The sequence below is a fragment of the Amblyomma americanum genome, chromosome 1, assembly GCF_052857255.1.
Source record: "Amblyomma americanum isolate KBUSLIRL-KWMA chromosome 1, ASM5285725v1, whole genome shotgun sequence".
Lineage (NCBI taxonomy): Eukaryota > Metazoa > Arthropoda > Arachnida > Ixodida > Ixodidae > Amblyomma > Amblyomma americanum.
The window spans coordinates 131,389,749-131,402,737 of NC_135497.1; positions in this window are offsets into that span (position 1 = coordinate 131,389,749).

Sequence of the window (12,989 nt, forward strand, 5' to 3'; positions counted from 1 at the left end):
TTTCCACGATTCTCTCTTCCAAGCATTGGAGCACAAGCTCGTAGCCTCCCTCGCACGTGCTTGTAGTTTCCACGATTCTCTCTTCCAAGCATTGGAGCACAAGCTCGTAGCCTCCCTCGCACGTGCTTGTAGTTTCCACGATTCTCTCTTCCAAGCATTGGCGCACAAGCTCGTAGCCTCCCTCGCACGTGCTTGTAGTTTCCACGATTCTCTCTTCCAAGCATTGGAGCACAAGCTCGTAGCCTCCCTCGCACGTGCTTGTAGTTTCCACGATTCTCTCTTCCAAGCATTGGAGCACAAGCTCGTAGCCTCCCTCGCACGTGCTTGTAGTTTCCACGATTCTCTTTTCCAAGCATTGGATCACAAGCCCGTAGCTTCCCTCGCAATTGCTTGTAGTTTCAACGATTCTCTCTTCCAAGCATTGGAGCACAAGCTCGTAGCCTCCCTCGCACGTGCTTGTAATTTCCACGATTCTCTTCCAAGCATTTGAGCACAAGCTCATAGCCTCCTTCGCACGTGCTTGTAATTTCCACGATTCTCTCTTCCAAGCATTGCAGCACAAGCTCGTAGCTTCCCTCGCACGGGCGTATAGTTTCCACGATTCTCTCTTCCCAACATTGGAGCACAAGCTCGTAGCCTCCCTCGCACGTGCTTGTAGTTTCCACAATTCTCTCTTCCAAGCATTGGAGCACAAGCTCGTAGCGTCCCTCGCACGTGCTTGTAATTTCCACGATTCTCTCTTCCAAGCATTGGAGCACAACCTCGTAGCCTCTCTCGCACGTGCTTGTAGTTTCCACGATTCTCTCTTCCAAGCATTGGAGCACAAGCTCGTAGCCTCCGTCGCACGTGCTTGTAGTTTCCACGATTCTCCCTTCCAGGCACTGGAGCACAAGCTCGTAGCCTCCCTCGCACGTGCTTGTAGTTTCCACGATTCTCTCTTCCAAGCATTGGAGCACAAGCTCGTAGCCTCCCTCGCACGTGCTTGTAGTTTCCACGATTCTCTCTTCCAAGCATTGCAGCACAAGCTCGTAGCCTCCCTCGCACGTGCTTGTAGTTTCCACGATTCTCTCTTCCGAGCATTTTAGCACAATCTCGTAGCCTCCCTCGCAAGTGCTTGTAGTTTCAACGATTCTCTCTTCCAAGCATTGCAGCACAAGCTCGTAGCCTCCCTCACACGTGCTTGTAATTTCCACGATTCTCTCTTCCAAGCATTGGAGCACAAGCTCCTAGCCTCCCTCGCACGTGCTTGTAGTTTCCACGATTCTTTCTTCCAAGCATTGGAGCACAAGCTCGTAGCCTCCCTCGCACGTGCGTATAGTTTCCACGATTCTCTCTTCCAAGCATTGGAGCACAAGCTCTTAGCCTCCCTCGCACGTGCTTGTAGTTTCCACGATTCTCTCTTCCAATCATTGGAGCACAAGCTCGTAGCCTCCCTCGCACGTGCGTGTAGTTTCCACGATTCTCTCTTCCAAGCATTGGAGCACAAGCTCGTAGCCTCCCTCGCACGTGCTTGTAGTTTCCACGATTCTCTTTTCCAAGCATTGGATCACAAGCCCGTAGCCTCCCTCGCAATTGCAGGTAGTTTCCACGATTCTCTCTTCCAATCATTGGAGCACAAGCTCGTAGCCTCCCTAGCACGTGCTTGTAATTTCCACGATTCTCTCTTCCAATCATTGGAGCACAAGGTCGTAGCCTCCCTCGCACGTGCTGGTAGTTTCCACGATTCTCTTTTCCAAGCATTGGAGCACAAGCTCGTAGCCTCCCTCGCACGTGCTTGTAGTTTCCACGATTCTCGCTTCCAAGCATTGGAGCACAAGCTCGTAGCCTCCCTCGCACGTACTTGTAGTTTCCACGATTCTCTCTTCCAAGCATTGGAGCACAAGCTCGTAGCCTCCCTCGCACGTGCTTGTAGTTTCCACGATTCTCTCTTCCAAGCATTGGAGCACAAGCTCGTAGCCTCCCTCGCACGTGCTTGTAGTTTCCACGATTCTCTCTTCCAAGCATTGGAGCACAAGCCCGTAGCCTCCCTCGCAAGTGCTTGTAGTTTCCACGATTCTCTCTTCCAAGCATTGGAGCACAAGCTCGTAGCCTCCAACGCACGTGCTTGTAATTTCCACGATTCTCTCTTCCAAGCATTGGAGCACAAGCTCGTAGCCTCCCTCGCACGTGCTTGTAGTTTCCACGATTCTCTCTTCCAAGCATTGGAGCACAAGCTCGTAGCCTCCCTCGCACCTGCTTGTAGTTTCCACTATTCTCTCTTCCAAGCATTGGAGCACAAGCTCGTAGCCTCCCTCGCACGTGCTTGTAATTTCCACGATTCTCTCTTCCAATCATTGGAGCACAAGGTCGTAGCCTCCCTCGCACGTGCTGGTAGTTTCCACGATTCTCTTTTCCAAGCATTGGAGCACAAGCTCGTAGCCTCCCTCGCACGTGCTTGTAGTTTCCACGATTCTCGCTTCCAAGCATTGGAGCACAAGCTCGTAGCCTCCCTCGCACGTGCTTGTAGTTTCCACGATTCTCTCTTCCAAGCATTGGAGCACAAGCTCGTAGCCTCCCTCGCACGTGCTTGTAGTTTCCACGATTCTCTCTTCCAAGCATTGGAGCACAAGCTCGTAGCCTCCCTCGCACGTGCTTGTAGTTTCCACGATTCTCTCTTCCAAGCATTGGAGCACAAGCCCGTAGCCTCCCTCGCAAGTGCTTGTAGTTTCCACGATTCTCTCTTCCAAGCATTGGAGCACAAGCTCGTAGCCTCCAACGCACGTGCTTGTAATTTCCACGATTCTCTCTTCCAAGCATTGGAGCACAAGCTCGTAGCCTCCCTCGCACGTGCTTGTAGTTTCCACGATTCTCTCTTCCAAGCATTGGAGCACAAGCTCGTAGCCTCCCTCGCACCTGCTTGTAGTTTCCACGATTCTCTCTTCCAAGCATTGGAGCACAAGCTCGTAGCCTCCCTCAAACGTGCTTGTAGTTTCCACGATTCTCTCTTCCAAGCATTGGAGCACAAGCCCGTAGCCTCCCTCGCAAGTGCTTGTAGTTTCCACGATTCTATTTTCCAAGCATTGGAGCACAAGCTCGTAACCTCCATCGCACGTGCTTGTAATTTCCACGATTCTCTCTTCCAAGCATTGGAGCACAAGCTCTTAGCCTCCCTCGCACGTGCTTGTAGTTTCCACGATTCGTTCTTCCAAGCATTAGAGCACAAGCTCGTAGCCTCCCTCGCACGTGCATGTAGTTTCCACGATTCTCACTTCCAAGCATTGCAGCACAAGCTCGTAGCCTCCCTCGCACGAGCGTGTAGTTTCCACGATTCTCTCTTCCAAGCATTGCAGCACAAGCTCGTAGCCTCCCTCGAACGTGAGTGTAGTTTCCACGATTCTCTCTTCCAAGCATTGCAGCACAAGCTCGTAGCCTCCCTCGCACGTGCGTGTAGTTTCCAAGATTCTCTCTTCCAAGCATTGAAGCACAAGCTGGTAGCGTCCCTCGAACGTGCGTGTAGTTTCCACGATTCTCTCTTCCAAGCGTTGCAGCACAAGCTCGTAGCCTCCCTCGCACGTGCGTGTAGTTTCCACGATTCTCTCTTCCAAGCATTGCAGCACAAGCTCGTAGCCTCCCTCGCACGTGATTGTAGTTTCCACAATTCTCTCTTCCAAGCATTGGAGCACAAGCTCGTAGCCTCCGTCGCACGTGCTTGTAGTTCCCACGATTCTCTCTTCCAAGCATTGGAGCGCAAGCTCGTAGCCTCCCTCGCACGTGCTTGTAGTTTCCACGATTCTCTCTTCCAAGCATTGGAGCACAAGCTCGTAGCCTCCCTCACACGTGCCAATAATTTCCACGATTCTCTCTTCCAAGCATTGGAGCACAAGCTTGTAGCATCCCTCGCACGTGCGTGTAGTTTCCACGATTCTCTCTTCCAAGCATTGGAGCACAAGCTCGTAGCCTCCCTCGCACGTGCGTGTAGTTTCCACGATTCTCTCTTCCAAGCATTGGAGCACAAGCTCGAAGCCTCCCTCGCACGTGCTTGTAATTTCCACGATTCTCTCTTCCAAGCATTGGAGCACAATCTCGTAGCCTCCCTCGCACGTGCTTGTAATTTCCACGATTCTCTCTTCCAAGCATTGGAGCACAAGCTCGTAGCCTCCCTCGCACGTGCTTGTAATTTCCGCGATTCTCTCTTCCAAGCATTGGAGCACAAGCTCGTAGCCTCCCTCGCACGTGCTTGTAGTTTCCATAATTCTCTCATCCAAGCATTGCAGCACAAGCTCGTAGCTTCCCTCGCACGTGCTTGTAGTTTACACGATTCTCTCTTCCGAGCATTTTAGCACAATCTCGTAGACTCCCTCGCAAGTGCTTGTAGTTTCAACGATTCTCTCTTCCAAGCATTGGAGCACAAGCTCGTAGCCTCCCTCACACGTGCTTGTAATTTCCACGATTCTCTCTTCCAAGCATTGGAGCACAAGCTCCTAGCCTCCCTCGCACGTGCTTGTAGTTTCCACGATTCATTCTTCCAAGCATTGGAGCACAAGCTCGTAGCCTCCCTCGCACGTGCGTATAGTTTCCACGATTCTCTCTTCCAACCATTGGAGCACAAGCTCTTAGCCTCCCTCGCACGTGCTTGTAGTTTCCACGATTCTCTCTTCCAATCATTGGAGCACAAGCTCGTAGCCTCCCTCGCACGTGCGTGTAGTTTCCACGATTCTCTCTTCCAAGCATTGGAGCACAAGCTCGTAGCCTCCCTCGCACGTGCTTGTAGTTTCCACGATTCTCTTTTCCAAGCATTGGATCACAAGCCCGTAGCCTCCCTCGCAATTGCAGGTAGTTTCCACGATTCTCTCTTCCAATCATTGGAGCACAAGCTCGTAGCCTCCCTCGCACGTGCTTGTAATTTCCACGATTCTCTCTTCCAATCATTGGAGCACAAGGTCGTAGCCTCCCTCGCACGTGCTTGTAGTTTCCACGATTCTCTTTTCCAAGCATTGGAGCACAAGCTCGTAGCCTCCCTCGCACGTGCTTGTAGTTTCCACGATTCTCGCTTCCAAGCATTGGAGCACAAGCTCGTAGCCTCCCTCGCACGTGCTTGTAGTTTCCACGATTCTCTCTTCCAAGCATTGGAGCACAAGCTCGTAGCCTCCCTCGCACGTGCTTGTACTTTCCACGATTCTCTCTTCCAAGCATTGGAGCACAAGCTCGTAGCCTCCCTCGCACGTGCTTGTAGTTTCCACGATTCTCTCTTCCAAGCATTGGAGCACAAGCCCGTAGCCTCCCTCGCAAGTGCTTGTAGTTTCCACGATTCTCTCTTCCAAGCATTGGAGCACAAGCTCGTAGCCTCCAACGCACGTGCTTGTAATTTCCACGATTCTCTCTTCCAAGCATTGGAGCACAAGCTCGTAGCCTCCCTCGCACCTGCTTGTAGTCTCCACGATTCTCTCTTCCAAGCATTGGAGCACAAGCTCGTAGCCTCCCTCGCACGTGCTTGTAGTTTCCACGATTCTCTCTTCCAAGCATTGGAGCACAAGCCCGTAGCCTCCCTCGCAAGTGCTTGTAGTTTCCACGATTCTATCTTCCAAGCATTGGAGCACAAGCTCGTAACCTCCATCGCACGTGCTTGTAATTTCCACGATTCTCTCTTTCAAGCATTGGAGCACAAGCTCTTAGCCTCCCTCGCACGTGCTTGTAGTTTCCACGATTCTCTCTTCCAAGCATTGGAGCACAAGCTCGTAGCCTCCCTCGCACGTGCATGTAGTTTCCACGATTCTCACTTCCAAGCATTGCAGCACAAGCTCGTAGCCTCCCTCGCACGTGCGTGTAGTTTCCACGATTCTCTCTTCCAAGCATTGCAGCACAAGCTCGTAGCCTCCCTCGCACGTGCGTGTAGTTTCCACGATTCTCTCTTCCAAGCATTGCAGCACAAGCTCGTAGCCTCCCTCGCACGTGCGTGTAGTTTCCACGATTCTCTCTTCCAAGCATTGCAGCACAAGCTCGTAGCCTCCCTCGCACGTGCTTGTAGTTTCCACAATTCTCTCTTCCAAGCATTGGAGCACAAGCTCGTAGCCTCCGTCGCACGTGCTTGTAGTTCCCACGATTCTCTCTTCCAAGCATTGGAGCGCAAGCTCGTAGCCTCCCTCGCACGTGCTTGTAGTTTCCACGATTCTCTCTTCCAAGCATTGGAGCACAAGCTCGTAGCCTCCCTCACACGTGCCAATAATTTCCACGATTCTCTCTTCCAAGCATTGGAGCACAAGCTTGTAGCCTCCCTCGCACGTGCGTGTAGTTTCCACGATTCTCTCTTCCAAGCATTGCAGCACAAGCTCGTAGCCTCCCTCGCACGTGCGTGTAGTTTCCACGATTCTCTCTTCCAAGCATTGGAGCACAAGCTCGTAGCCTCCCTCGCACGTGCGTGTAGTTTCCACGATTCTCTCTTCCAAGCATTGGAGCACAAGCTCGTAGCCTCCCTCGCACGTGCTTGTAATTTCCACGATTCTCTCTTCCAAGCATTGGAGCACAATCTCGTAGCCTCCCTCGCACGTGCTTGTAATTTCCACGATTCTCTCTTCCAAGCATTGCAGCACAAGCTCGTAGAGTCCCTTGCACGTGCGTGTAGTTTCCACGATTCTCTCTTCCAAGCATTGGAGCACAAGCTCGTAGCCTCCCTCGTACGTGCTTGTAGTTTCCACGATTCTCTCTTCCAAGCATTGGAGCACAAGCTCGTAGCCTCCCTCGCACCTGCTTGTAGTTTCCACGATTCTCTCTTCCAAGCATTGGAGCACACGCTCGTAGCCTCCCTCGCACTTGCTTGTAATTTCCACGATTCTCTCTTCCAAGCATTGGAGCACAAGCTCGTAGCCTCCCTCGAACGTGCTTCTAGTTTCCACGATTCTCTCTTCCAAGCATTGGAGCACAAGCTCGTAGCCTCCCTCGCACGTGCTTGTAGTTTCCACGATTCTCTCTTCCAAGCATTGGAGCACAAGCTCGTAGCCTCCCTCGCACGTGCTTGTAGTTTCCACGATTCTCTCTTCCAAGCATTGGCGCACAAGCTCGTAGCCTCCCTCGCACGTGCTTGTAGTTTCCACGATTCTCTCTTCCAAGCATTGGAGCACAAGCTCGTAGCCTCCCTCGCACGTGCTTGTAGTTTCCACGATTCTCTCTTCCAAGCATTGGAGCACAAGCTCGTAGCCTCCCTCGCACGTGCTTGTAGTTTCCACGATTCTCTTTTCCAAGCATTGGATCACAAGCCCGTAGCTTCCCTCGCAATTGCTTGTAGTTTCAACGATTCTCTCTTCCAAGCATTGGAGCACAAGCTCGTAGCCTCCCTCGCACGTGCTTGTAATTTCCACGATTCTCTTCCAAGCATTTGAGCACAAGCTCATAGCCTCCTTCGCACGTGCTTGTAATTTCCACGATTCTCTCTTCCAAGCATTGCAGCACAAGCTCGTAGCTTCCCTCGCACGGGCGTATAGTTTCCACGATTCTCTCTTCCCAACATTGGAGCACAAGCTCGTAGCCTCCCTCGCACGTGCTTGTAGTTTCCACAATTCTCTCTTCCAAGCATTGGAGCACAAGCTCGTAGCGTCCCTCGCACGTGCTTGTAATTTCCACGATTCTCTCTTCCAAGCATTGGAGCACAACCTCGTAGCCTCTCTCGCACGTGCTTGTAGTTTCCACGATTCTCTCTTCCAAGCATTGGAGCACAAGCTCGTAGCCTCCGTCGCACGTGCTTGTAGTTTCCACGATTCTCCCTTCCAGGCACTGGAGCACAAGCTCGTAGCCTCCCTCGCACGTGCTTGTAGTTTCCACGATTCTCTCTTCCAAGCATTGGAGCACAAGCTCGTAGCCTCCCTCGCACGTGCTTGTAGTTTCCACGATTCTCTCTTCCAAGCATTGCAGCACAAGCTCGTAGCCTCCCTCGCACGTGCTTGTAGTTTCCACGATTCTCTCTTCCGAGCATTTTAGCACAATCTCGTAGCCTCCCTCGCAAGTGCTTGTAGTTTCAACGATTCTCTCTTCCAAGCATTGGAGCACAAGCTCGTAGCCTCCCTCACACGTGCTTGTAATTTCCACGATTCTCTCTTCCAAGCATTGGAGCACAAGCTCCTAGCCTCCCTCGCACGTGCTTGTAGTTTCCACGATTCTTTCTTCCAAGCATTGGAGCACAAGCTCGTAGCCTCCCTCGCACGTGCGTATAGTTTCCACGATTCTCTCTTCCAAGCATTGGAGCACAAGCTCTTAGCCTCCCTCGCACGTGCTTGTAGTTTCCACGATTCTCTCTTCCAATCATTGGAGCACAAGCTCGTAGCCTCCCTCGCACGTGCGTGTAGTTTCCACGATTCTCTCTTCCAAGCATTGGAGCACAAGCTCGTAGCCTCCCTCGCACGTGCTTGTAGTTTCCACGATTCTCTTTTCCAAGCATTGGATCACAAGCCCGTAGCCTCCCTCGCAATTGCAGGTAGTTTCCACGATTCTCTCTTCCAATCATTGGAGCACAAGCTCGTAGCCTCCCTAGCACGTGCTTGTAATTTCCACGATTCTCTCTTCCAATCATTGGAGCACAAGGTCGTAGCCTCCCTCGCACGTGCTGGTAGTTTCCACGATTCTCTTTTCCAAGCATTGGAGCACAAGCTCGTAGCCTCCCTCGCACGTGCTTGTAGTTTCCACGATTCTCGCTTCCAAGCATTGGAGCACAAGCTCGTAGCCTCCCTCGCACGTACTTGTAGTTTCCACGATTCTCTCTTCCAAGCATTGGAGCACAAGCTCGTAGCCTCCCTCGCACGTGCTTGTAGTTTCCACGATTCTCTCTTCAAAGCATTGGAGCACAAGCTCGTAGCCTCCCTCGCACGTGCTTGTAGTTTCCACGATTCTCTCTTCCAAGCATTGGAGCACAAGCCCGTAGCCTCCCTCGCAAGTGCTTGTAGTTTCCACGATTCTCTCTTCCAAGCATTGGAGCACAAGCTCGTAGCCTCCAACGCACGTGCTTGTAATTTCCACGATTCTCTCTTCCAAGCATTGGAGCACAAGCTCGTAGCCTCCCTCGCACGTGCTTGTAGTTTCCACGATTCTCTCTTCCAAGCATTGGAGCACAAGCTCGTAGCCTCCCTCGCACCTGCTTGTAGTTTCCACGATTCTCTCTTCCAAGCATTGGAGCACAAGCTCGTAGCCTCCCTCGCACGTGCTTGTAATTTCCACGATTCTCTCTTCCAATCATTGGAGCACAAGGTCGTAGCCTCCCTCGCACGTGCTGGTAGTTTCCACGATTCTCTTTTCCAAGCATTGGAGCACAAGCTCGTAGCCTCCCTCGCACGTGCTTGTAGTTTCCACGATTCTCGCTTCCAAGCATTGGAGCACAAGCTCGTAGCCTCCCTCGCACGTGCTTGTAGTTTCCACGATTCTCTCTTCCAAGCATTGGAGCACAAGCTCGTAGCCTCCCTCGCACGTGCTTGTAGTTTCCACGATTCTCTCTTCCAAGCATTGGAGCACAAGCTCGTAGCCTCCCTCGCACGTGCTTGTAGTTTCCACGATTCTCTCTTCCAAGCATTGGAGCACAAGCCCGTAGCCTCCCTCGCAAGTGCTTGTAGTTTCCACGATTCTCTCTTCCAAGCATTGGAGCACAAGCTCGTAGCCTCCAACGCACGTGCTTGTAATTTCCACGATTCTCTCTTCCAAGCATTGGAGCACAAGCTCGTAGCCTCCCTCGCACGTGCTTGTAGTTTCCACGATTCTCTCTTCCAAGCATTGGAGCACAAGCTCGTAGCCTCCCTCGCACCTGCTTGTAGTTTCCACGATTCTCTCTTCCAAGCATTGGAGCACAAGCTCGTAGCCTCCCTCGCACGTGCTTGTAGTTTCCACGATTCTCTCTTCCAAGCATTGGAGCACAAGCCCGTAGCCTCCCTCGCAAGTGCTTGTAGTTTCCACGATTCTATTTTCCAAGCATTGGAGCACAAGCTCGTAACCTCCATCGCACGTGCTTGTAATTTCCACGATTCTCTCTTCCAAGCATTGGAGCACAAGCTCTTAGCCTCCCTCGCACGTGCTTGTAGTTTCCACGATTCTCTCTTCCAAGCATTAGAGCACAAGCTCGTAGCCTCCCTCGCACGTGCATGTAGTTTCCACGATTCTCACTTCCAAGCATTGCAGCACAAGCTCGTAGCCTCCCTCGCACGAGCGTGTAGTTTCCACGATTCTCTCTTCCAAGCATTGCAGCACAAGCTCGTAGCCTCCCTCGAACGTGCGTGTAGTTTCCACGATTCTCTCTTCCAAGCATTGCAGCACAAGCTCGTAGCCTCCCTCGCACGTGCGTGTAGTTTCCAAGATTCTCTCTTCCAAGCATTGAAGCACAAGCTGGTAGCGTCCCTCGAACGTGCGTGTAGTTTCCACGATTCTCTCTTCCAAGCGTTGCAGCACAAGCTCGTAGCCTCCCTCGCACGTGCGTGTAGTTTCCACGATTCTCTCTTCCAAGCATTGCAGCACAAGCTCGTAGCCTCCCTCGCACGTGATTGTAGTTTCTACAATTCTCTCTTCCAAGCATTGGAGCACAAGCTCGTAGCCTCCGTCGCACGTGCTTGTAGTTCCCACGATTCTCTCTTCCAAGCATTGGAGCGCAAGCTCGTAGCCTCCCTCGCACGTGCTTGTAGTTTCCACGATTCTCTCTTCCAAGCATTGGAGCACAAGCTCGTAGCCTCCCTCACACGTGCCAATAATTTCCACGATTCTCTCTTCCAAGCATTGGAGCACAAGCTTGTAGCCTCCCTCGCACGTGCGTGTAGTTTCCACGATTCTCTCTTCCAAGCATTGGAGCACAAGCTCGTAGCCTCCCTCGCACGTGCGTGTAGTTTCCACGATTCTCTCTTCCAAGCATTGGAGCACAAGCTCGAAGCCTCCCTCGCACGTGCTTGTAATTTCCACGATTCTCTCTTCCAAGCATTGGAGCACAATCTCGTAGCCTCCCTCGCACGTGCTTGTAATTTCCACGATTCTCTCTTCCAAGCATTGCAGCACAAGCTCGTAGAGTCCCTCGCACGTGCTTGTAGTTTCCACGATTCTCTCTTCCAAGCATTGGAGCACAAGCCCGTAGCCTCCCTCGCAAGTGCTTGTAGTTTCCACGATTCTATCTTCCAAGCATTGGAGCACAAGCTCGTAGCCTCCATCGCACGTGCTTGTAATTTCCACGATTCTCTCTTCCAAGCATTGGAGCACAAGCTCTTAGCCTCCCTCGCACGTGCTTGTAGTTTCCACGATTCTCTCCTCCAAGCATTGGAGCACAAGCTCGTAGCCTCCATCGCACGTGCTTGTAATTTCCACCATTCTCTCTTCCAAGCATTGGAGCACAAGCTCTTAGCCTCCCTCGCACGTGCTTGTAGTTTCCACGATTCTCTCTTCCAAGCATTGCAGCACAAGCTCGTAGCCTCCCTCGCACGTGATTGTAATTTCCACGATTCTCTCTTCCAAGCATTGAAGCACAAGCTGGTAGCCTCCTTCGCACGTGCTTGTAATTTCCACGATTCTCTCTTCCAAGCATTGCAGCACAAGCTCGTAGCCTCCCTCGCACGTGCGTATAGTTTCCACGATTCTCTCTTCCCAGCATTGGAGCACAATCTCGTAGCCTCCCTCGCACGAGCTCGTAGTTTCCACAATTCTCTCTTCCAAGCATTGGAGCACAAGCTCGTAGCGTCCCTCGCACGTGCTTGTAATTTCCACGATTCTCTCTTCCAAGCATTGGAGCACAAGCTCGTAGCCTCTCTCGCACGTGCTTGTAGTTTCCACGATTCTCTCTTCCAAGCATTGGAGCACAAGCTCGTAGCGTCCCTCGCACGTGCTTGTAATTTCCACGATTCTCTCTTCCAAGCATTGGAGCACAAGCTCGTAGCCTCTCTCGCACGTGCTTGTAGTTTCCACGATTCTCTCTTCCAAGCATTGGAGCACAAGCTCGTCGCCTCCGTCGCACGTGCTTGTAGTTTCCACGATTCTCTCTTCCAAGCACTGGAGCACAAGCTCGTAGCCTCCCTCGCACGTGCTTGTAGTTTCCACGATTCTCTCTTCCAAGCATTGGAGCACAAGCTCGTAGCCTCCCTCGCACGTGCTTGTAGTTTCCACGATTCTCTCTTCCAAGCATTGCAGCACAAGCTCGTAGCCTCCCTCGCACGTCCTTGTAGTTTCCACGATTGTCTCTTCCGAGCATTGGATAACAAGCCCATAGCCTCCCTCGCAAGTACTTGTAGTTTCAACGATTCTCTCTTCCAAGCATTGGAGCACAAGCTCGTAGCCTCCCTCGCACGTGCTTGTAATTTCCACGATTCTCTTCCAAGCATTGGAGCACAAGCTCATAGCCTCCTTCGCACGTGCTTGTAATTTCCACGATTCTCTCTTCCAAGCATTGCAGCACAAGTTCGTAGCTTCCCTCGCACGGGCGTATAGTTTCCACGATTCTCTCTTCCCAGCATTGGAGCACAAGCTCGTAGCCTCCCTCGCACGTGCTTGTAGTTTCCACAATTCTCTCTTCCAAGCATTGGAGCACAAGCTCGTAGCGTCCCACGCACGTGCTTGTAATTTCCACGATTCTCTCTTCCAAGCATTGGAGCACAACCTCGTAGCCTCTCTCGCACGTGCTTGTAGTTTCCACGATTCTCTCTTCCAAGCATTGGAGCACAAGCTCGTAGCCTCCGTCGCACGTGCTTCTAGTTTCCACGATTCTCCCTTCCAGGCACTGGAGCACAAGCTCGTAGCCTCCCTCGCACGTGCTTGTAGTTTCCACGATTCTCTCTTCCAAGCATTGCAGCACAAGCTCGTAGCCTCCCTCGCACGTGCTTGTAGTTTCCACGATTCTCTCTTCCAAGCATTGCAGCACAAGCTCGTAGCCTCCCTCGCACGTGCTTGTAGTTTACACGATTCTCTCTTCCGAGCATTTTAGCACAATCTCGTAGCCTCCCTCGCAAGTGCTTGTAGTTTCAACGATTCTCTCTTCCAAGCATTGGAGCACAAGCTCGTAGCCTCCCTCACACGTG